This window comes from Pinus tabuliformis, chromosome Q, assembly GCF_031772625.1.
Source record: "Pinus tabuliformis cultivar Carrire ecotype Pingquan chromosome Q, CPIR1, whole genome shotgun sequence".
NCBI lineage: Eukaryota > Viridiplantae > Streptophyta > Pinopsida > Pinales > Pinaceae > Pinus > Pinus tabuliformis.
The window spans coordinates 972,222,198-972,247,032 of NC_142296.1; the positions used below are offsets into that span (position 1 = coordinate 972,222,198).

The 24,835-nt window shown below is 38.7% G+C and overlaps 4 pseudogenes; 1 reads left to right on the forward strand and 3 right to left on the reverse strand.

Annotated features, from left to right (window-relative positions):
* Positions 1 to 23,493, forward strand: part of LOC149222723 (putative alkaline/neutral invertase B pseudogene) — a 37,510-nt pseudogene extending 14,017 nt beyond the window's left edge.
* On the reverse strand, positions 2,379 to 3,293 carry LOC149222727 (glutathione gamma-glutamylcysteinyltransferase 1 pseudogene; annotated as a pseudogene).
* Positions 5,986 to 8,325, reverse strand: LOC149222728 (glutathione gamma-glutamylcysteinyltransferase 2-like; annotated as a pseudogene).
* On the reverse strand, positions 11,516 to 12,586 carry LOC149222729 (glutathione gamma-glutamylcysteinyltransferase 1-like; annotated as a pseudogene).
* Positions 23,494 to 24,835: the final 1,342 nt, after the last annotated feature.

The window sequence follows — 24,835 nt, forward strand, 5'->3', positions numbered from 1 at the left end:
TTAGTTTTGAAGACCTTAAGAGATTTCGAGCATTGAAGCAAGGCACTGAAAACATCTTCATCAAATTCAGTATCTGCTAACTTCTTTCTTATTTCTTCTACAGCTTCACACAGGGTAGGGTTTGCCACATACCCTTCCATTGCATGAATGGATCAGCAAGCGTTGGAATGTCTGGATCGAATTGGAGTCGCCAGGTGAATGGTTCAGCCTGCATATGTGTCTGACTGCTGTCCACCATCAGCATCAGATCTGCACCTTGATTGCATGTACTGGGACAAGACAATCAACAAGTTGAATGTTCTCCCCAGTATGGTCGCCAGTATGTTAGCGCTTGAGATTTCACCTCAGGCTGAGAAAGGTAAACCTCAAGGCAACATCAAACCATTCAGCCCCGTAGCTAGCCCTACGGGGCAGGAGAAGGCTCTCTCCGGTCAATCTCGGTAGATCTTCAATTGATGAGATGACCAAACGGGTAACACTGATATTAGGCTAGTAAACTGATTAGAAAGATTGATTTTGGGGTTTTTTAATTAAATAACGGGGTTTTTCTGGGCTGTACGGGCAAAATCACAGCTTGAACGGAGAAATATAATGAACAACATAGAATACCGACTGAGGCAAGGTAGGCAAGAAATTTAGCATCAAATCTAGATTTTAAATGGGATGGCAAGACTGGTGAGGAGCTAAGGAGGGCAAACAATGACTTTGAATCCTCCTTAAACAGTAGAAAACATTAAACATGAACAAACTTATAGGCAGAGCATGGCAGGCATGAATTCTTACCTAAACACTTCATTTGTTCAGTTAGAAATGATCATGTAGTGAAATGGAACATAACAGATTACATATGAAACAAGAGGAAAACTAATGCTAACTTATCATGCCACAGGAATCTCAGAAGTCAGAGCTGTGAAATTTCATTAAAAAACTCTGTCAAAAACTGTACACTGAAAGCTCTGTTCTCCTCCAGCACTTAGAATTTTCTTCTAATTCTCTTCTCTCTTCTCTTACTTACTAACTCTCCAACTCCTTTTTTTATTACAAAATGATTATTTTTATAAACTATTCTAAAACAAAAACAACAGATCGACCCCACAATCAGGGCGCTGTTTGAACTGCAATTTACAATAATAGAAAAGAGCACAGCCTTCTATTCTAAAATAATACAATGTCCCTCAAAAAATCCTCTGATAACTAATAAACATGGAGCGCAGATCTTTTTGATTTCTGAGGCCTTGAAATAGGAAATTGGTTCCTATTTTTCTGTTGCGGTTGGTAATCTGGGTTTAATTTGGGTTTGACTTGACTCTGCCTTTGAATAGCGCTATATAGTTTCCAATATCAGCGCATACATATCTTGTGAATAATTGAAGCGAAAACTGTGTATTTGCTACAAGATCTTGGTTGTAGGAAATTGCTTCCTGAAATTGGTTGTCTAGTAACTAGATTAATAGAACCCAAGGAACGGACCTGAAATTTATCTGAAACCATATGACGAAAGTCGTTGATAGTAAACTGGACCAATGAATATTTCACAAGTAAGCTCTGTACCAAGGGTGCCACTGTAGAGAACCTCGATCTTGCAAATGGAGTTGCATCAACAAACTTTCCCTGGAGACTACCACCCTTAGCAGCTATAGACTCCAAAAGTGTTCCAATAGTCGTTCTAGATGGAAACGCATGTGGATTAATTATAAGATCTGGACGCATTCCTGTAACTGCTGAAAACGGCATATCAACATCAGGCCATAACTTTGAGCAAACACCCCTTTGTCCATGGCGGCTACTGAATTTGTCACCAATGATTGGATTTCGGCTGCAGCGTACCCGTATTTTTACCTTTTGTAAAGGATCCTTTGACTTTGTTCCAATCGCAGCTACATAATCAACAACAGCAGTCTCAGCACCCTTCAGTTTATGAAGTTTGCTCTGAGTGGTTACAATATCGATTACACTGCAATAAGGATCCCCTGATTGAAGAGTCTGGCCAATATTTAATTGTTCATTAGGATTATTTATACATGGACCAGTGGGGCTCCACTTGACGGCATGGATTTCCTTCGTGTGCTTCTTGAAATCATGTAGACACGTCCTTGAGATCATGTAGACACGTATGTTGCTTTCCCACTCCATATCTTTGTTGTCAAGTCAATGCTCAAACCCGAGAAAAGATATGCCATATGTCTTGTGCGCAGACTTTAACAACGCTCCTTGCATGATAAAGCTTTATTTCTGCTTAATACATCTCAATAACAATATACATACATCCACTGCATTATACTTGCTCACTAGCATACAAGCTTTATTACAAAAACACTCTTTTGATACACCAATCAGTTCACATTGGGTGACTTCCCTTTGGCAACAAACATTTTCAATTATTTCCAACGAATTATCTTCAGTAGACCATGATAAAGCGCAGCACGAGGTTGCAGATGAAGACACGAGGTTGCAGATGAAGACCACTTATCCGCAACCTTGTAAATTTCTGTTTCCTTTATTCGTTGCAATAATTCTCCCTTGATAGCAATTCGCTCAGCTTCTTCCTAATCTATAGTTTTCGCAGAGTTGTCCAACCTTCTAACTTCGTTAATCCACTTGATGAAATCTGTAAGATTTGCAGGTAATGATTAAAAAACTACAGAGAGGATTTTTCCTACACTGTCAAAACCTTCTGCTTTCAGAAGCTGCAGAACCAAAGTATAAAGTAAGGACGGACCCTGCCGGTGCTTCAAGATTAGCATAAACCCCCTGTATTTTTGAATCGTTTCGTCTATGGTATTCATTGCCTCCCAAAGAAGTGAAAGTGGAACCCAATGGGGAGGATACTTGAATCGAGCGACATCTAAAACAAGTGCCATGTTTTTCCAGCATGGTATCCACCAATCGGTGAAAAATGGCCAGATCCTGTCTGCTTTAGTGGAGCTCTATGATATGATGTAATCACATGGCAAATCTTCAGAAGAAGCACATTTTGCTACAAATATCCGGAATTCATCAATAGAACTTTGATTGGAGCGGAAAGCTTCAACCTTAGCTCCAGAACAATTAACTAGGCATGCCCTCAACTTTCACCTTTTCCAAAGGTTCACAACAGTCCAGCATCGATTCAGCGCCTCAAAAAACATGAACTAAAGTATGCGACTTCAAGGCATGCCCTTCCATTTTCTTCCAGGATCAATTGCACGAGCATTGAGAACAACTGCAAGAGTAGCCAATCCACAGTAGGCAGGTTCAGATTGTGTTTGGAAATATGAAATGAGTTCAAAGAATCCCTCCATGGTCCCATTTTGTAGAGCCCCACAAATGAGTTCATTCCATCATTTGAGTACGCCATTATCAAGCATTTGCACAACTCTCCCATGCACCAAATCTTGAGCTGAAACTCCCTCCTCCACATTGTTGCGCATACTCAACTACCGCACTCTGTGCATAGACATCCCAGCTCTTTGCCAATGTTTTAATCCAAAGGTGCCTTGAATCAATCAGTTAGAGATATACACAATTGTTTTATTGCAGTCCTGTATTGGCCCATCAACAAACTGATTTATGTAATGCATTTTCTCCTTAAACATCACAGAATGCCACATCAATTTACTGACAGGATTGTTTATTGCTATGGTGACCTTTTCTCCTTATTTTTATACATGAGGGAGCAGGGCTTGATTGCTTGCATCCAATGATGGACTAAAGTATGCCTTTCATTCCAGCAATTCCTTTGCTAAGTAACCAGATTTGAGAAACCAAATGTATGGAGAGCTATATAACCAAATGACAACTGAAGACAACTTCTAGACCAGATCAAAAAAATGGACATGATTGCTGATGATGTTTTGTTTCTTTTGTTTTTTTGCAGGGATAGGAGCTTGAAGTCGCTGCTGCCTTTTGAAGAGCTGGAGATAAACTACATAATCTAAAACAACACATTTAATGATTTCTTCTTCAAAACAGGGTTTTGAAGAAGAATCAATCTCTGACATGAGACGGAGTCTAACATCGGCTCCACTTGGGATGGCAGCTGCCGCTCCGTGGAGGTGCCAAGAACCGCAGAACTTTGGGAGAGCAGACAGTGCCTCCACCCATTGGGCAATGGAGTCATCATCAACACAACTCTTGACTTATTTTCAAACTGAAACTGAACTCAAACAATCTTCAAGCAAACTAAAATAAGATGCTGCCCTTATGGTTGCTTATTTATTTACAAAGCTACCCTACTTTGCTGTACAAACACTAGATCAGGTAATACTAAAATGCCAGATTAGCCATTGAAGTAAACCTGAAAATGATGCCGCTCGAGAATGCTTCCGCCAGGACACAGATGCAATTGTTGGGAGCCCTTCATGTAAGTAATGACCCTGGTCACGGAAAAGACAGCCTGATCTGTCAATCAAACTGAAAAATGTGTCCATGTATGCCGCAATAGGATCACGGAAGCCAGACTCTGTTGGCTGCCCCAACTCTGCAATACATACTTCTAGCTGCACATTGTCAATGTAAACGACTGTAGGCAATTCTATGATATCTTTTTTCGAATGAGGAAGGATTTCCAAGAACTTTTTAGGGTCTTGGAAATCATATGACTGAATTTGCTCATCGAGACACTGAATCTCCTTTTCGATTCTTTCAACAATTAACTCATACAATTTAGTTTTGAAGACCTTAAGAGATTTCGAGCATTGTAGCAAGGCACTGAAAACATCTTCATCGAATTCAATATCTGCTAACTTCTTTCTTATTTCTTCTACAGCTTCACACAGGGTAGGGTTTGCCACATACTCTTCCATTGCATGAATGGATCAGCAAGCGTTGGAATGTTTGGATCGAATTGGAGTCGCCAGGTGAATGGTTCAGCCTGCATATGTGTCTGACTGCTGTCCACCATCAGCATCAGATCTGCACCTTGATTGCATGTACTGGGACAAGACAATCAACAAGTCGAATGTTCTCCCCAGTATGGTCGCCAGTATGTTAGCGCTTGAGATTTCACCTCAGGCTGAGAAAGGTAAACCTCAAGGCAACATCAAACCATTCAGCCCCGTAGCTAGCCCTACGGGGCAGGAGAAGGCTCTCTCCGGTCAGTCTCGGTAGATCTTCAATTGATGAGATGACCAAACGGGTAACACTGATATTAGGCTAGTAAACTGATTAAAAAGATTGATCTTGGGGTTTTTTAATTAAATAACGGGGTTTTTCTGGGCTGTACGGGCAAAATCACAGCTTGAACAGAGAAATATAATGAACAACACAGAATACCGACTGAGGCAAGGTAGGCAAGAAATTTAGCATCAAATCTAGATTTTAAATGGGATGGCAAGACTGGTGAGGAGCTAAGGAGGGCAAACAATGACTTTGAATCCTCCTTAAACAGTAGAAAACATTAAACATGAACAAACTTATAGGCAGAGCATGGCAGGCATGAATTCTTACCTAAACACTTCATTTGTTCAGTTAGAAATGATCATGTAGTGAAATGGAACATAACAGATTACATATGAAACAAGAGGAAAACTAATGCTAACTTATCATGCCACAAGAATCTCAGAAGTCAGAGCTGTGAAATTTCATTAAAAAACTCTATCAAAAACTGTACACTGAAAGCTCTGTTCTCCTCCAGCACTTAGAATTTTCTTCTAATTCTCTTCTCTCTTCTCTTACTTACTAACTCTCCAACTCCTTTTTTTATTACAAAATGATTATTTTTATAAACTATTCTAAAACAAAAACAACAGATCGACCCCACAATCAGGGCGCTGTTTGAACTGCAATTTACAATAATAGAAAAGAGCACAGCCTTCTATTCTAAAATAATACAATGTCCCTCAAAAAATCCTCTGATAACTAATAAACATGGAGCGCAGATCTTTTTTATTTCTGAGGCCTTGAAATAGGAAATTGGTTCCTATTTTTCTGTTGCGGTTGGTAATCTGGGTTTAATTTGGGTTTGACTTGACTCTGCCTTTGAATAGCGCTATATAGTTTCCAATATCAGCGCATACATATCTTGTGAATAATTGAAGCGAAAACTGTGTATTTGCTACAAGATCTTGGCTGTAGGAAATTGCTTCCTGAAATTGGTTGTCTAGTAACTAGATTAATAGAACCCAAGGAACGGACCTGAAATTTATCTGAAACCATATGACGAAAGTCGTTGATAGTAAACTGGACCAATGAATATTTCCCAAGAAAGCTCTGTACCAAGGGTGCCACTGTAGAGAACCTCGATCTTGCAAATGGAGTTGCATCAACAAACTTTCCCTGGAGACTACCACCCTTAGCAGCTATAGACTCCAAAAATGTTCCAATAGTCGTTCTAGATGGAAACGCATGTGGATTAATTATAAGATCTGGACGCATTCCTGTAACTGCTGAAAACGGAATATCAACATCAGGCCATAACTGTGAGCAAACACCCCTTTGTCCATGGCGGCTACTGAATTTGTCACCAATGATTGGATTTCGGCTGCAGCGTACCCATATTTTTACCTTTTGTAAAGGATCCTTTGACTTTGTTCCAATCGCAGCTACATAATCTACAACAGCAGTCTCAGCACCCTTCAGTTTATGAAGTTTGCTCTGAGTGGTTACAGTATCGATTACACTGCAATAAGGATCCCCTGATTGAAGAGTCTGGCCAATATTTAATTGTTCATTAGGATTATTTATACACGGACCAGTGGGGCTCCACTTGACGTCATGGATTTCCTTCGTGTGCTTCTTGAAATCATGTAGACACGTCCTTGAGATCATGAAGACACGTATGTTGCTTTCCCACTCCATATCTTTGTTGTCAAGTCAATGCTCAAACCCGAGAAAAGATATGCCATATGTCTTGTGCGCAGACTTTAACAACGCTCCTTGCATGATAAAGCTTTATTTCTGCTTAATACATCTCAATAACAATATACATACATCCACTGCATTATACTTGCTCACTAGCATACAAGCTTTATTACAAAAACACTCTTTTGATACACCAATCAGTTCACATTGGGTGACTTCCCTTTGGCAGCAAACATTTTCAATTATTTCCAACGAATTATCTTCAGTAGACCATGATAAAGCGCAGCACGAGGTTGCAGATGAAGACACGAGGTTGCAGATGAAGACCACTTATCCACAACCTTGTAAATTTCTGTTTCCTTTATTCGTTGCAATAATTCTCCCTTGATAGCAATTCGCTCAGCTTCTTCCTAATCTATAGTTTTCGCAGAGTTGTCCAACCTTCTAACTTCGTTAATCCACTTGATGAAATCTGTAAGATTTGCAGGTAATGATTAAAAAACTACAGTGAGGATTTTTCCTACACTGTCAAAACCTTCTGCTTTCAGAAGCTGCAGAACCAAAGTATAAAGTAAGGACGGACCCTGCCGGTGCTTCAAGATTAGCATAAACCCCCTGTATTTTTGAATCGTTTCGTCTATGGTATTCATTGCCTCCCAAAGAAGTGAAAGTGGAACCCAGTGGGGAGGATACTTGAATCGAGCGACATCTAAAACAAGTGCCATGTCTTTTCCAGCATGGTATCCACCAATCGGTGAAAAATGGCCAGATCCTGTCTGCTTTAGTGGAGCTCTATGATATGATGTAATCACATGGCAAATCTTCAGAAGAAGCACACTTTGCTACAAATCTCCGGAATTCATCAATAGAACTTTGATTGGAGCGGAAAGCTTCAACCTTAGCTCCAGAACAATTAACTAGGCATGCCCTCAACTTTCACCTTTTCCAAAGGTTCACAACAGTCCAGCATCGATTCAGCGCCTCAAAAAACATGAACTAAAGTATGCGACTTCAAGGCATGCCCTTCCATTTTCTTCCAGGATCAATTGCAAGAGCATTGAGAACAACTGCAAGAGTAGCCAATCCACAGTAGGCAGGTTCAGATTGTGTTTGGAAATATGAAATGAGTTCAAAGAATCCCTCCATGGTCCCATTTTGTAGAGCCCCACAAATGAGTTCATTCCATCATTTGAGTATGCCATTATCAAGCATTTGCACAACTCTCCCATGCACCAAATCTTGAGCTGAAACTCCCTCCTCCACATTGTTGCGCATACTCAACTACCGCACTCCGCGCATAGACATCCCAGCTCTTTGCCAATGTTTTGCTCAAAAGGTGCCTTGAATCAATCAGTTAGAGATATACACAATTGTTTTATTGCAGTCCTGTATTGGCCCATCAACAAACTGATTTATGTAATGCATTTTCTCCTTAAACATCACAGAATGCCACATCAATTTACTGACAGGATTGTTTATTGCTATGGTGACCTTTTCTCCTTATTTTTATACATGAGGGAGCAGGGCTTGATTGCTTGCATCCAATGATGGACTAAAGTATGCCTTTCATTCCAGCAATTCCTTTGCTAAGTAACCAGATTTGAGCAACCAAATGTATGGAGAGCTATATAACCAAATGAGAACTGAAGACAACTTCTAGACCAGATCAAACAAATGGACATGATTGCTGATGATGTTTTGTTTCTTTTGTTTTTTTGCAGGGATAGGAGCTTGAAGTCGCTGCTGCCTTTTGAAGAGCTGGATATAAACTACATAATCTAAAACAACACATTTAATGATTTCTTCTTCAAAACAGGGTTTTGAAGAAGAATCAATCTTTGACATGAGACGGAGTCTAACATCGGCTCCACTTGGGATGGCAGCTGCCGCTCCGTGGAGGTGCCAAGAACCGTAGAACTTTGGGAGAGCAGACAGTGCCTCCACCCATTGGGCAATGGAGTCATCATCAACACAACTCTTGACTTATTTTCAAACTGAAACTGAACTCAAACAATCTTCAAGCAAACTAAAACAAGATGCTGCCCTTATGGGTGCTTATTTATTTACAAAGCTACCCTACTTTGCTGTACAAACACTAGATTAGGTAATACTAAAATGCCAGATTAGCCATTCAAGTAAACCTGAAAATGATGCCGCTCGAGAATGCTTCCGCCAGGACACAGATGCAATTGTTGGGAGCCCTTCATGTAAGTAATGACCCTGGTCACGGAAAAGACAGCCTGATCTGTCAATCAAACTGAAAAATGTGTCCATGTATGCCGCAATAGGATCACGGAAGCCAGACTCTGTTGGCTGCCCCAACTCTGCAATGCATACTTCTAGCTGCACATTGTCAATGTAAACGACTGTAGGCAATTCTATGATATCTTTTTTCGAATGAGGAAGGATTTCCAAGAACTTTTTAGGGTCTTGGAAATCATATGACTGAATTTTCTCATCGAGACACTGAATCTCCTTTTCGATTCTTTCAACAATTAACTCATACAATTTAGTTTTGAAGACCTTAAGAGATTTCGAGCATTGTAGCAAGGCACTGAAAACATCTTCATCGAATTCAGTATCTGCTAACTTCTTTCTTATTTCTTCTACAGCTTCACACAGGGTAGGGTTTGCCACATACTCTTCCATTGCATGAATGGATCAGCAAGCGTTGGAATGTTTGGATCGAATTGGAGTCGCCAGGTGAATGGTTCAGCCTGCATATGTGTCTGACTGCTGTCCACCATCAGCATCAGATCTGCACCTTGATTGCATGTACTGGGACAAGACAATCAACAAGTCGAATGTTCTCCCCAGTATGGTCGCCAGTATGTTAGCGCTTGAGATTTCACCTCAGGCTGAGAAAGGTAAACCTCAAGGCAACATCAAACCATTCAGCCCCGTAGCTAGCCCTACGGGGCAGGAGAAGGCTCTCTCCGGTTAGTCTCGGTAGATCTTCAATTGATGAGATGACCAAACGGGTAACACTGATATTAGGCTAGTAAACTGATTAGAAAGATTGATTTTGGGGTTTTTTAATTAAATAACGGGGTTTTTCTGGGCTGTACGGGCAAAATCACAGCTTGAACAGAGAAATATAATGAACAACACAGAATACCGACTGAGGCAAGGTAGGCAAGAAATTTAGCATCAAATCTAGATTTTAAATGGGATGGCAAGACTGGTGAGGAGCTAAGGAGGGCAAACAATGACTTTGAATCCTCCTTAAATAGTAGAAAACATTAAACATGAACAAACTTATAGGCAGAGCATGGCAGGCATGAATTCTTACCTAAACACTTCATTTGTTCAGTTAGAAATGATCATGTAGTGAAATGGAACATAACAGATTACATATGAAACAAGAGGAAAACTAATGCTAACTTATCATACCACAGGAATCTCAGAAGTCAGAGCTGTGAAATTTCATTAAAAAAATCTATCAAAAACTATACACTGAAAGCTCTGTTCTCCTCCAGCATTCAGAATTTTCTTCTAATTCTCTTCTCTCTTCTCTTACTTACTAACTCTCCAACTCCTTTTTTTATTACAAAATGATTATTTTTATAAACTATTCTAAAACAAAAACAACAGATCGACCCCACAATCAGGGCGTTGTTTGAACTGCAATTTACAATAATAGAAAAGAGCACAGCCTTCTATTCTAAAATAATACAATGTCCCTCAAAAAATCCTCTGATAACTAATAAACATGGAGCGCAGATCTTTTTGATTTCTGAGGCCTTGAAATAGGAAATTGGTTCCTATTTTTCTGTTGCGGTTGGTAATCTGGGTTTAATTTGGGTTTGACTTGACTCTGCCTTTGAATAGCACTATATAGTTTCCAATATCAGCGCATACATATCTTGTGAATAATTGAAGCGAAAACTGTGTATTTGCTACAAGATCTTGGCTGTAGGAAATTGCTTCCTGAAATTGGTTGTCTAGTAACTGGATTAATAGAACCCAAGGAACGGACCTGAAATTTATCTGAAACCATATGACAAAAGTCGTTGATAGTAAACTGGACCAATGAATATTTCCCAAGTAAGCTCTGTACCAAGGGTGCCACTGTAGAGAACCTCGACCTTGCAAATGGAGTTGTGTCAACAAACTTTCCCTGGAGACTACCACCCTTAGCAGCTATAGACTCCAAAAATGTTCCAATAGTCATTCTAGATGGAAACGCATGTGGATTAATTATAAGATCTGGACGCATTCCTGTAACTGCTGAAAACGGCATATCAACATCAGGCCATAACTGTGAGCAAACACCCCTTTGTCCATGGCGGCTACTGAATTTGTCACCAATGATTGGATTTCGGCTGCAGCGTACCCGTATTTTTACCTTTTGTAAAGGATCCTTTGACTTTGTTCCAATCGCAGCTACATAATCAACAACAGCAGTCTCAACACCCTTCAGTTTATGAAGTTTGCTCTGAGTGGTTACAGTATCGATTACACTGCAATAAGGATCCCCTGATTGAAGAGTCTGGCCAATATTTAATTGTTCATTAGGATTATTTGTACACGGACCAGTGGGGCTCCACTTGACGGCATGGATTTCCTTCGTGTGCTTCTTGAAATCATGTAGACACGTCCTTGAGATCATGTAGACACGTATGTTGCTTTCACACTCCATATCTTTGTTGTCAAGTCAATGCTCAAACCCGAGAAAAGATATGCCATATGTCTTGTGCGCAGACTTTAACAACGCTCCTTGCATGATAAAGCTTTATCTCTGCTTAATACATCTCAATAACAATATACATACATCCACTGCATTATACTTGCTCATTAGCATACAAGCTTTATTACAAAAACACTCTTTTGATACACCAATCAGTTCACATTGGGTGACTTCCCTTTGGCAGCAAACATTTTCAATTATCTCCAACGAATTATCTTCAGTAGACCATGATAAAGCGCAGCACGAGGTTGCAGATGAAGACACGAGGTTGCAGATGAAGACCACTTATCCGCAACCTTGTAAATTTCTGTTTCCTTTATTTGTTGCAATAATTCTCCCTTGATAGCAATTCGCTCAGCTTCTTCCTAATCTATAGTTTTCGCAGAGCTGTCCAACCCTCTAACTTCGTTAATCCACTTGATGAAATCTGTAAGATTTGCAGGTAATGATTAAAAAACTACAGAAAGGATTTTTTCTACACTGTCAAAACCTTCTGCTTTCAGAAGCTGCAGAACCAAAGTATAAAGTAAGGATGGACCCTGCCGGTGCTTCAAGATTAGCATAAACCCCCTGTATTTTTGAATCGTTTCGTCTATGGTATTCATTGCCTCCCAAAGAAGTGAAAGTGGAACCCAATGGGGAGGATACTTGAATCGAGCGACATCTAAAACAAGTGCCATGTCTTTTCCAGCATGGTATCCACCAATCGGTGAAAAATGGCCAGATCCTGTCTGCTTTAGTGGAGCTCTATGATATGATGTAATCACATGGCAAATCTTCAGAAGAAGCACATTTTGCTACAAATCTCCGGAATTCATCAATAGAACTTTGATTGGAGCGGAAAGCTTCAACCTTAGCTCCAGAACAATTAACTAGGCATGCCCTCAACTTTCACCTTTTCCAAAGGTTCACAACAGTCCAGCATCGATTCAGCGCCTCAAAAAACATGAACTAAAGTATGCGACTTCAAGGCATGCCCTTCCATTTTCTTCCAGGATCAATTGCACGAGCATTGAGAACAACTGCAAGAGTAGCCAATCCACAGTAGGCAGGTTCAGATTGTGTTTGGAAATATGAAATGAGTTCAAAGAATCCCTCCATGGTCCCATTTTGTAGAGCCCCACAAATGAGTTCATTCCATCATTTGAGTACGCCATTATCAAGCATTTGCACAACTCTCCCATGCACCAAATCTTGAGCTGAAACTCCCTCCTCCACATTGTTGCGCATACTCAACTACCGCACTCCGCGCATAGACATCCCAGCTCTTTGCCAATGTTTTGCTCAAAAGGTGCCTTGAATCAATCAGTTAGAGATATACACAATTGTTTTATTGCAGTCCTGTATTGGCCCTGTTGGAAATAATACTGAGAGGGGGGGTGAATCAGTATTATCAAGCAATTTAATAAATCTTCCTTATTTGATCTTTGAATTATTTTTGCATGTCAGTACCATAAAATAATGAGCATGAAAAAACAGATAGTCACACCAAAGAACACAAGATGTAAGGTGGAAACCCAATGTGGGTGAAAACCACCTGCTGCAATATGTCTCTATCTTCTTTCAATTTAGAAACTTCTTTTACAATGATTTTGTACTGGTGCAGTCCTTTACCAGTACGCAGGCTGCAACCTGCAGAGAGCTACAACTCTCTCTCTTTCTCGTTTTCCAGTCTACTCCTGGAAGGGAGCTACAACCCCCTACTTCTTTTTATAAAGCATCAGATGATCAACAAGTACATAACAGATATAGACCACTACAGATATCAGATCAGCAATGACAGAACCAACCCAGAACACCTTATCAACAGAGAAATTCAATCAACAGAACATCTTAAAACAAAGACGCAGTTTTTCTTTCTGTGGCCTGCGACCAGACGCCGTTAACCTTCTACTACTCTGCGTCCACACGCAGATATCCTTCTGCTCTGCTGCGTGCCCACGCACTGTTCCTTTGACTGCTCTGCGTTCTGTTGCTTCAGGGATGCACCCAAAGATATTATCGCGCCGCGTCTTTCTCTACAGAGACGCACCTGAAAACGCTATCGCGCCGCGTCCTTCTGATTCAGAGACGCACCTGAACCTTGATCGCCCTGCGTCCCCACGCAGGTCTCTCTCTACTGTGCTGCGTCTCGGCGCACTTGCTCTTTACAGTACCTGCGTCCCGGCGCACTTTCCCTTCACTGAACCTGCGACCCTTCTGATATAAATGATATGAAGGCTTTAGGACAAACCCAATCAGTCAGATCTACAGATATGATCATGCGCCATAGAGATCACAGTCCATTAGAAGATTCGCCCTCTTATATCTGGACTAGATCTCACCAAATAAGATATTCAACCCAAGACCATTGCTCAATCCAAATGAACTCCTTTGCTTTATATAGGCAAGCTCCTCCCCAAAACATGGAACAATACCACGAGCCGACACCATAGAAACACAAAACCGTCGGCTAGATATCACACAAGAAACCCCCACGTGCTTTTCTCTGCCTTGAAATGTGTGCACTGGGTAGACGCACCCCCTGAACGGCTGGCCGGCGTCCCTGGACGCGGGTTCTGCATGGTATACCTGCGGGGACGCACTTTCTGAACCGATTGCCTGCGTCCTTCTTAATTTTCAACAAACTGAGAACCTTACCACTGGAGTTGCCATCAAGTACAACATCTGTAACGTACAGTCATACCAGAAAACATAATGCCAACAGGCCCATCAACAAACTGATTTATGTAATGCATTTTCTCCTTAAACATCACAGAATGCCACATCAATTTACTGACAGGATTGTTTATTGCTATGGTGACCTTTTCTCCTTATTTTTATACATGAGGGAGCAGGGCTTGATTGCTTGCATCCAATGATGGACTAAAGTATGCCTTTCATTCCAGCAATTCCTTTGCTAAGTAACCAGATTTGAGCAACCAAATGTATGGAGAGCTATATAACCAAATGACAACTGAAGACAACTTCTAGACCAGATCAAACAAATGGACATGATTGCTGATGATGTTTTGTTTCTTTTGTTTGTGCAGGGATAGGAGCTTGAAGTCGCTGCTGCCTTTTGAAGAGCTGGAGATAAACTACATAATCTAAAACAACACATTTAATGATTTCTTCTTCAAAACAGGGTTTTGAAGAAGAATCAATCTCTGACATGAGACGGAGTCTAACATGCGGAATTCATTAAAAAGAATCTAAAATAAAACTTTAATGCCCAAGAAAAATACCTCCGGCCATTGATGCTGCTCACACTTTGCTACTGTTTATCTGAGTTCAAACCTTCCCTTCTGTCTTTTCAACACACAATGTTCTTGGCTCTTGAAGTGAAAGCGGCCCAGAGAATAAACGTAGCTCAAACTAAGTCAATGCAATTTTTAAGAAGAAGGCGAGCACTCAACTTGGGATCTCAACTGCTTACAATGTCCGCGTCTTTGTATAGCTCCTCCTACAAATCTGTCAATAAACATGGAGTCGGGCCTTCGATTCACAAGGTACCCTTCACCCGCTTGAAGTTACGACCTTGCCTTAAAATTAAAAAACCAGATGGATGATACGCATGAATAATAATGACATTGGGCACGGGGACTCGGGGATAGAATTTGTAGAACAAAATCCCAATAACAAATTTCTGATTGGGCACTTCTATAGTTTAATAACGAAGGTATACAACTATATTATATGCCATCACAAATACCGGTATCGAAAAGGCAACATTCGCAAAGGCGATGCATGAAAAACGAACAACAAGCAAGCTATCCACAATCGAACAGTATCAGCGATCACACCTCACGCAAGCATAAAATAAAAGAACACAGATAATCTGGAAGGCACTTCCAAGCTCTGCTCTCTCAACTTGATGGTCTAAAACTGAAGGGGATTGAGATGCAAACTTGGGGACCAAACGAAACATATATAGCCAAGCTTCCATCAAGCTTCTGTTGGCTATGTGTTAGGTGTTCCACAGATCATGGTAAACAACTCCAAATGGAGTAATGGACCACTTCAGAAGCTCCTAACCAGAAATTAATTTAATTGCACATAGTTTCCTAAATTAATGGAATCGGTTGGCAGACGGTTTCCATAATAAATCGGCGGCAAAGGGAGCTAATTTGGTGGCAGACAGATTCTAGATAGTCAACGGCCATTATGGGAGATGGAGCTTAACAGTCTCCCACTTGGTCCATACTTCCAATCTTAATGTCTGATCTTAAAACCCATTGATAATCTGTATCAAGTAATAGATACATGAATCATGGTGATAAGTCCTCTAATGACGAGTATTATCTTCCATGTATTACTATGTATTTATTCTTATTATAATTTATGTCGCAACAATTTCTTAATGAATAAACCCTATGTTTATTCTTGGTCCTACACAGATGAATTTTCTCTAATCAAATTAAGGTGCACATAAATATGAGAAAAACATCACAATAATTAAGAATTTCATTAAAATAACATTGTCCATACAATGAGAAAATACATAATGGAACCAAGTCCCATATTTATTACATGATCCTTGAATTTAAACGGTGGCATGCCCTTAGTCAAAGGATCAACGATCATCAACTCAGTGTTGACGTGCTCAATGACCACTTTCTTTTCTTTAACACGTTCCCTTATAGCTAAATACTTAATGTTGATGTGTTTATTTCGACTCCCACTTTTGTTGTTTTTAGCCATAAAAACAACAGTCGAATTGTCGCAATATATTCTCAATGGCTTAGAGATAGAATCCATAATTCTAAGCCCAGAAATGAAACTCTTAAGCCATACACCATGTAAAGTAGCCTCAAAACAGGAGATGAACTCGGATTCCATAGTGGAAGTGGCAATCAAGGTCTGCTTGGCACTCCTCCATGATACAGCTCCACCGGCCATCATAAAAATGTATCTTGATGTTGATTTGCGTGAATCAACACATCCAGCAAAGTCAGAATCTGAGTAGCCAATTACTTCCAAGTTGTCTCTCCGTCTATACATAAGCATGTAGTCTTTGGTTCCTTGAAGTTGCCTCATTACTTTCTTTGCAGCTCTCCAGTGGTCTAAACTGGATCACTCTGATATCGTCCCAACATTCCCACAACAAATGCAATGTCAGGTCTTGTGCAGACTTGAGCATACATTAGGCTTCCGATAGCAGAAGCATATGGAATTTTCTTCCTTGTTCCCTTTCAAAGTCGTTCTTCGGGCATTGGTTCAAATTGAACCTATCACCCTTCACAATGGGAGCTACACTTGGTGAACAATCCTTCATCCGAAATCTCTCTAAAATTTTATTAATATAGGTTTCCTGAGACAGACCCAAGATGCCTCGAAATCTGTCTCTATGGATCTTAATGCCAATGACATAAGATGCCTCACCCATATCCTTCATATCAAAATTTTTAGAGAGGAATTGTTTCACCTCATGTAACAAACCTTTATCATTGGTTGCTAGCAAAATTTCATCCACATATAAAACAAGAAAACAAATTTTACTCCCACTAACTTTTAGGTATATACATTGATCCATAATGTTTTCTACAAAACCGAAAGAAGAAATTACGTTATGGAATTTCAAATACCATTGGTGGGATGCTTGTTTTAAACCATATAATGACTTCTTGAGCTTGCAAACCAATTACTCACCATCACTAGAGGGGAATCCTTCAGGTTGTTTCATGTAAACCTCCTCCTCTAGATCTCCATTGAGAAAAGTCGTTTTCACATCCATTTGTTGTAACTCCAAGTCGAAATGGGCTACTAATGCCATAATAACGCGCAAGGAATCTTTCTTAGATATAGGAGAAAAAGTCTCTGTGTAGTCGATTCCTTCTTTCTGAGTGAATCCCTTAGCAACAAGTCTTGCCTTGTATCTCTCAATGTTGCCCAATGAGTCTTTCTTTGTCTTAAAGACCCATTTACATCCAATGGCTTTTGCACCATTAGGCAAATCAACAAGATCCCAGACTTTGTTACTCTTTATGGAATTCATCTCTTCTATTATGGCATCGTACCATAATTCTGATTCTTTACAACTCATGGCTTGTGAAAAGGACTCAGGATCATTTTTCGGCTCCAATGTTGTAGTCAGATTCTTGCAAATACACAACATAATCATCAGGAATTGCTGATATCTTTGGTCTAGTAGATATTCTTAATGTTGTACCATCATCTTCCTGAGAAGTATGTGGTTCAACTTGTTGTTCAAAAGTTCTTGGCAACTCTTGAACTACCTGATCTACTAGAATGTCATCAGCAGCTTGTGGAACTTCAACAATTGGTTGTTCAACACCAGTTTGAACTTGAGGGGTGCTATGAACAGTAACCAATCTATGACTTGAGGTGGAAGGTTGAGATTCTGAATGATCCTTCTGAAAAACTATGTTCCTGGTTTGATCGCTCCCACTGATCAAGTCATTTTCAAGAAACTTTGCATTTCTTGATTCCACAATCCTAGTGCTGTGAGATGGACAATAAAATCTGTAACCTTTAGACCTTTTAGCATATCCAATGAAATACCCACTAATGGTCCTTGGGTCCAGCTTCTTCTCTTATGGATTATATATTCTCACTTCAGACGGGCATCCCCAAACGCGCATATGTCGCAAACTCGGTTTCCAACCTTTCCATAATTCAAATGGCGTTTTATGAACAACCTTGGTTGGAACTCAGTTTAATATATACACTGCTGTCTTAAGTGCTTCAGTCCACAAGGATTTAGGAAGATTGGAGCTGCTAGGCATACTCCGCACCATGTCCAATAATGTTCGGTTTCTTCTTTCTGCTACACCATTCTGGTCAGGTGAACCAGGCATGGTGTATTGGGCAACAATCCCATGCTCTTGAAGAAATTTAGCGAATGGTCGAGGTGCTTGTCCATCTTCTGTGTATCTACCATAATATTCTCCACCTCTATCTAATCTCACGATCTTAGTTTGCTTGCCGCATTGTTTCTCTACTTCAGACTTAAAGATCTTAAAGGCATCTAATGCTTTTCTCTTTTTATGAAGCATGTAGAGATACATATATCGTGAGTAATCATCTATAAAGGAGATGAAGTATTTCTGACCATGTGAATCCATGTCTGGACTACATATATCAGTATGTATGATCTCTAATATGTTTGAACTCCTATTTGCACCTTTCTTTGACTTGTTGGTCTGCTTTCCCTTTATGCAGTCCACACAAGGCTCAAAATCAGTAAAATCCAAAGTATTAAGTACCCCTTCATTTACCAATCTTTTAATTCTTTCTATGGAGATATGACCTAGTCTCCGGTGCCATAATTTAGAGGAATCTTCATTAATAACACATCTTTTAGTGCCAGTGTGAACATGCATTGAATCATAAGTGACATTGTTTTGTAAATTAATGCAGTAAAGACCATTAGACAAAATACCATTCCCAACATAATCAGATTTATAAAATAGACTGAAGGATTTTTCTGAAAAGTTAAAGGAATATCCAAAAGGTACAAGCCTTGAAATTGAAATCAAGTTTCTAGAAAAACTTGGAACATAAAAGGTCTTTTCTAATTCTAAAACAAAGCCACTACTTAAAGTTAAATAACATGTTCCTATAGCTTCCACATGCGAGCCCATCTTGTTTCCTGATAAGATGCTTTGCTCACTTCCCACCGGCTTCCTTAGGTTTTGCAAACCCTGCAAGGAATTCGAAATGTGAATTGTTGATCCAGAATCAATCCACCATGTGTTAATATTGACATTAACCATATTAGATTCATAACAAACAAACGAGATTGCATTACCTTTTTCCGCAAGCCATTTCTGAAATTTGGCGCATTCCTTCTTCATGTGTCCCTTCTTTTTACAGAAGAAACACTTGGAATCCTTCTTGATATCAGCTTGGGGAGGTACTTTACCTTTCCCTTTCCGATTGGCTTGAGATTTTCCCTTTCCACACGTTGCCAGCATTGCACTTTCTCTCAGTTCCATCACCAGTCTCTCTTCCTCTTGAACACACATGGTCATGAGTTCATTAATTGACCATTTATCCTTATGTGTGTTGTATGAGATTTTGAAAGGTCCGTATTGGTGTGGAAGGGTGTTCAGGATGTAGTGCATCAGGAAAGACTCCGATATTTCAACCTCGAGTTTCTTCAATTGAGCCACAGTGTCCCTCATCTGCATGATGTGCTTGCGCACACCTTTCACACTGGTGAGCCTTAGGGATGAGAACTTCATGATTAGGGTGCTTGCTAGTGCCTTGTCTGAAGTGACGAATTGATCATCAATGGCCCTTAGCAAGTCTTGGACCTTTTCATGCTAATCAACAGAACCACAAATACCAGCTGAAATTTTAGTCTTAATGAACATCATGCTTAGGCGATTAGATCGCTCCCATCATTCATAAAGCGTGATGTCTACTGCAGTGCTGGTATTAGTGAGTGCTGGTGGTTCATCTTTCCTAATAGCATAGTCTATGTCCATCCACCCCAAATGAAGGAGAATCCTTTCCTTCCAGACCTTATAGTTATCTCCCTTAAGTTAAGGGATATCACAACGAATTTCAGAGAAATTTGCAGGTTGTGCAACTGCATCAAAATTGAAAAATCACATGCTTATGTTAAAATTGAGGCTTAAATAAATTTCATGTTTTACCAATGTAAATCATGCTCAAAATTGAATCTAATGACATAAAAATTGCCTGTGGGCTAAATTTTTAATTCAAGCAGATTCAATTTTTAAATTATTCATAGTTTTGAACTTTATGATAAAACTATTAATTCATAACTCCTGTGGGTAAGTTATGAAATTTTATCCTAATTAATTACATAAATATAATAAAAATTCCTGTGGGATAAAATTTATTATATTTAGTATAATTAATTACAATTTAATGTCTAAATAATCTTTATGTGATCCTAACCAATCATAATATATAATTTTATTTAATTAGAGATGCTGTGGCTATTCTCTAATTAATTAAAATGATATGGATCACTAAACATTATTTTTTACATAAATTGCATAAACAAAACTATACACAATACTTCACATTTCATGCTGAGTAAATGGCGTATACACAGTTTAATATGAAGCAACTTAAAAAATATATAAAAAACGGAAACAATTACCGCACTGACGAAACACATAAAAATTTACTTATAAAATTATAAACAAATCTTAACCAGAGTAAAAATAATGTTTCGTGAAAGGAGTAAGTCAAAATGACATTTTAAACAAACTCCATATAACTGTTTCTCGTAAAAACTGCCATAAACGTCAGCATTACGGTAAATGACTGCCATAAACGTCAGCATTACGGTAAATGACGGTAATAATTCCTCACAAGATAAATAAAATTAAAATTAAAATTAAAGCACTGCTTTACGCAAATTAAATAGAGCACAGTTATAAATTTATACACATCAAGGCAGAGATAAATTAAGGCCCTGATACCAAATAATAGCATAAACAACGATTCTTAAATATGCGGAATTCATTAAAAAGAATCTAAAATAAAACTTTAATGCCCAAGAAAAATACCTCCGGCCATTGATGCTGCTCACACTTTGCTACTGTTTATCTGAGTTCAAACCTTCCCTTCTGTCTTTTCAACACACAACATTCCTAGCTCTTGAAGTGAAAGCGGCCCAGAGAATAAACGTAGCTCAAACTAAGTCAATGCAATTTTCAAGAAGAAGACGAGCACTCAACTTGGGATCTCAACTGCGTACAATGTCTGCGTCTTTGTATAGCTCCTCCTACAAATCTGTTAATAAACATGGAGTCGGGCCTTCGATTCACAAGGTACCCTTCACCTGCCTGAAGCTACGACCTTGCCTTAAAATTAAAAAAAAAAATCAGATGGATGATACGCATGAATAATAATGACATTGGGCCCGAGGACTCGGGGATAGAATTTGTAGAACAAAATCCCAATAACATATTTCTGATTGGGCACTTCTATAGTTTAATAATGAAGGTATACAACTATATTATATTCCATCACAAATACCAATATCGAAAAGGCAGCATTCGCAAAGGCGATGCATGAAAAACGAACAGCAAGCAAGCTGTCCACAATCGAACAATATCAGCGATCACACCTCACGCAAGCAGAAAATAAAAGAACACAGATAATCTGGAAGGCACTTCCAAGCTCTGCTCTCTCAACTTGATGGTGTAAAGCTGAAGGGGATTGAGATGCAAACTTGGGGACCAAACAGAAACATATATAGCCAAGCTTCCATTAAGCTTCTGTTGGCTTTGTGTCAGATGTTCCACAGATCATGGTAGACAACTCCAGATGGAGTAATGGACCACTTCAGAAGCTCCTAACCAGAAATTAATTTAACTGCACATAGTTTCCTAAATTAATGGAATCGGTTGGCAGACGGTTTCCATAATAAATTGGCGGCAAAGGGAGCTAATTCGGCGGAAGACAGATTCCAGATAGTCAGCGGCCGTTATGGGAGATGGAGCTTAACAGAAACCAGTAGGAACCATTGCTGCCATGGATCATTCAGAGGAATTACTAAATTATAATAAGGTACAAGAATTTGTTTTCTATTTGCAAGGCCTTCCTAAGTATAAATGCATTATTCAATTTAATTTGTATCTGATTTTTGCCGAGCATTATTCATGGGACAATTTACGTGATTCTTGTCAATATCTTAATTCCTTCTTTTCTAATATAATTGGATCATACTTTTTGCCTTCTACCATGAGTTTGTTCAACTATTTTTTGGTCAAAATTTTAACTAATTTTAAGTAGGTTCTTGTACTAATATTTTCTAATAAAATCTTCTCATTATTCGCCGAAATTTAATAACTAGCCTAGGAGAAAATCTACTCTAATTTTGCACTGCTGTTCTAGAGTTCAAAGTTTCATACATGTTTCCCGTGAAATTTATTCTGACTATGCACTCATATTACTCTTTTAACTTTTTACCCTTCTCAAGAAGAAATGTGATTACAAGTGTCCTTGGAAGAATTTGTTAGTTTCATTTTTCGCTGATGTTTCCATTGTTATTTTGGCTCGAGATGATATAGGAAAAAATTACAGATGTGTATGCATTTTTTACTACATAATATTTAAAGATATACCAATTTTTCATGATGTCTGGATATTTCATTCTTAATTTCTAAAAAATAATTGTTTCGTCCATTTATCATAATATGTCAATGAAAAGGATGTCAAGTGCCACTCACATGGGACAAAGTTTGTACAAAATGGTTAAGGGCACTAAAACATAGACATCACAAATCCTTACTAATATTGAGGGGCTGTTATTGGCCTTCTGCCTTCCTGGTGATGGAATTCCTACTTCGTCCTTCTTGGTCCTTTCTCCTTGCTACCCTTCGAGGAGTCATTATTTGTCCTTTGTCTTCTTGTAGATTGAATTCCAACTTTGGTGGTGGTTCATGAAATTTGGCTTGATTGTTGATTTTGTAGCATTGATCAATCATCTATGTTTAGTTTTAAGAGCTAACCAATATTTTTAAGTTGTGAAAACCAAACATTTCAATGATGAATACTTGTTTTCCCTTTTAATTATGGGTGAGTTTGATGGCTATTAGTGATTCGGTTTCAAGCATGTATCTGATTCCTTGCCACAATATCAAGGATTTGTGAGGGCCTTTATTCCAAGTGCTTTGGCATTTTTGATCAATGGTGAACCAGGTATAGTAAAGAATTTCCTCTTGAAGACTCTTCGAATTCAAGCATGGGAGAAACAGATAGATCATTTCACATTAGGAGAAGGGGTCATGCCTGCTAGTTTCAAAGTACTTCATGATCCAGTTCACAATACTGATACGATGATTGCAGATTTTCAGGAGAGTGCAATAGGGAAAGTTTCTCCTCTTGATTCTGAATTTTGGTGGATCATCCTATTGCGTGCATACACAAAGTCTACTGGAGATCATTCACTAGCAGATATTCCTAACTCTTAACGAGGAATGAGGCTTATGCTGACATTATGCCTTTCAGAGGGCTTTGACACGTTTCCCACACTCCTTTGTGTTGATATTTGTTGTATGGTTGATCGCCTCAAGAAAAAGATGTATTGACAACCAAAGTTCATTACTTGGCATATGAACTGATTCTTACCAGTTGACAACAATCCCCACAATTTATTTCTCAGAATTATACCAAGCCCTATTATTTACCCATATTCTTTGTTACCCTCTTCTCAAACTATGGAAATGGCTCTTCCTGTGAAACGAAATCCTCCTTCTATATCCTCCCTTTGAATCACATAATTGCAAAATTAGGGGTCGGGGTTGACTCTGATTTGAAGGTCAGAGGTCAGACTTTTGACTCTTGCTATCACCGTGCTATTTTATATGATGTCCTTGACCGCTTTCATACCCGACCATTGACTGGCGTCACCAAAGGTCAGGGGATTTGGCCACATTGGTTTGTTCGTTTCAACCAAGAGACTGACCTTTGTATGAGTCGACTTAATTGTGATAATTTTCTTTGATAGTATGTTGTGCATATAAACAAGAGCTATTTGGTGACATGTCACTTCTTATTTACATATATGAATTATGTGAATTTAGTTTTAATTAGTTGAAATAATATATGTGAAAATGAAATTATTTAAAATAAAACAATTTTTTATTAAAAAAATTATTAACAATATATTTATTGAAAAATTAATATTTTTTTTAATTTTTTTAATAAAAGATATTTATTTCAAGCTTTTAATAAAGACTTTTTATTTCTTTTTAATTAGTTGTTAGTAAATTATTATTTTTGAAATCTTTTAAAACTTTAACATAAAAATATCATTACCTTTACTTTTAAATTAATAATCAAAATTGCATCTTACTTTAGTTTTTGCAACTTCTCTAAATTAGTCACTTGAAAGTTCTAATAATGTTATAAAACTAACCTTTCATTCATTACTTTTAATTATTAGTTTTGTTTTACTTGACCTATTTAACAATATTTCATGCTTATCCCGAAAAATATTAATTTATCATTTAATAATTAAATTTTAATATTCTAAAATATTTAGACTAAAAAAATCTTAATAAAATATTTAATAATATCCTTTTTTATATGGGTCGGATTCCCAACTGAAATAAACCTTCAGTGCCAGATTCCCAGCTGAAATAAACCTAACAAGTAAAGACTATGTGTGGAACCAGAAACTCGATTATGAAAGTGTCCTCTTCAGATGTCGATCTTGCTTTGAGACGGACCATCTAGCCAAAAATTGCCCAAATGCCTCCCAGAGAAATTCTGCTAGAAAAAACCACCACAGATCTACATGGTGGGAAGGAGCACAAAAAGAAAACTACATTTTCATCAAAGAAGAATACTCTAGAGAAAACTCTGAATCACAAGAAAGAAACAACTCTCAAGACAAGCAGGAAGAAAGCCCCGCCCAACAACAAAAAA